Here is a 1,694-nt window from a genome sequence, read left to right as displayed (position 1 = left end):
CATTAATATTTATTGCAGGTTTATTCATAATCATTCAAGATTGTGAGCAACAAAGATGTTCTGTGGTATTTGTTATGGGGTATCCTTGTGGTATCTTGTGAAAAGGTTACATACTTCATGATTCCAATGATACAGCATTTTGGAAAAGGCCAGGATGTAAATATGGTAAACTGGTTGGTGGTGTCCAGGTGCTAATGTGTGTTGGGGGGAAAGGGATTGAGTAGTTAAAAAAAAAAAGGTGCAATTTTGTGGTGGTGAAATTATTTCATATGATACTATAATGGTGGATATGTTATACTATACATTTGTCAAAACCCACTGGACTTCATAACACAAAGAGTGAACCTTGTACACAAATTCAAAAAATCATTTTAGGAGATCTATCCCTGGATCCTGAGATAGAATACAGACTGTTACAAGAGAATCTAACTGTATTATAAATGAATGAAATAACCTCACCGAAGCGGGGGGGAGATACTGATGTAAGTAACTTTGAAAATGAGTGGAGTCTACAAGATTAAAGGCAAGAAGGTCCACAAATTATTGTATTTTAGTTGATAATGTTCCCACAGGGCTATGGTTAGCAGTTTACGATATAGTACAAAATTAACTAAATGGACTATGGGTGATGGAGTCAATTTCTCACTTTTGTAGTTGGAGGTTACAGATCACAAGGAGAGGGGGAATAATCCATGTGGCAATGGATTACAGTTGGAAACATCAGTATGAATCATGTTCAGTTTGAGGTAGATACAAATGATCACATATAGAAATATTTATAGATTATGTGTATGTATATACACAGGTAAATATACACCGATACATTTCCTTTCTATTAGTTGAAAGGGTGTACATACAAGGACAACTACTAGCAATGAGCACTCATAGCTCCCAGATCTTCCTTTTGGAGAAATGGTTGAATCTAGAACAGAGGAAGTAAATCTACTAAACGAGCTTGGAGCATCTTATAGTAGAATTTAATTAGGTGCTCACAACACACATATACACATACTTACACACATAACATTGAGGGTATGTCAAAAGGACATGCCCATCAACTGAAAAAGTCTCCAATGCCCAAATCTGGAACAATGTGAGCAAGAAAATAAATAATTTAGCATTGAATTATAACCCAAAGTGTAAAATACCCATGAATCTATACAGATATAAAAACATGACTAAATAAGTAAATATCCTGTGCAGAATTCCAAATAATTCATAGGTCCTCCTCTCAAGGACATTGAACACAACTCCTCTTTCTTAAGTGTAGGCTGCAACCATAATGACTTACTTCCAAAGACTAGAGTTAGCGAAAGCAGAATGAAAGAGTAGCTTTACAGTGGAGATTCCTGACAAACACTATTTCAATCCAGTGATCAAGTTTAAAATGCAGTTAGTCATGTTGATACTACGTACTGTTGATATTATATAAGAATGACACTTCTCTGTAGTCTTTCTGACTTCCAAAAGATAAGCACAGCAAAATCATGAGAAAAAATCACTCAAATCACAATTGATGAACATTATGCAGCATTCATCAAAACTGTCCAAGTCATCAAAAATGAGAAAGTCTAAAAACTATTACAGCCAANGAATGAAAGAGTAGCTTTACAGTGGAGATTCCTGACAAACACTATTTCAATCCAGTGATCAAGTTTAAAATGTAGTTAGTCATGTTGATACTACGTACTGTT

Source organism: Ailuropoda melanoleuca, chromosome 7, assembly GCF_002007445.2.
Source record: "Ailuropoda melanoleuca isolate Jingjing chromosome 7, ASM200744v2, whole genome shotgun sequence".
Lineage (NCBI taxonomy): Eukaryota > Metazoa > Chordata > Mammalia > Carnivora > Ursidae > Ailuropoda > Ailuropoda melanoleuca.
Note: the sequence above shows the minus strand (reverse complement) of the source record.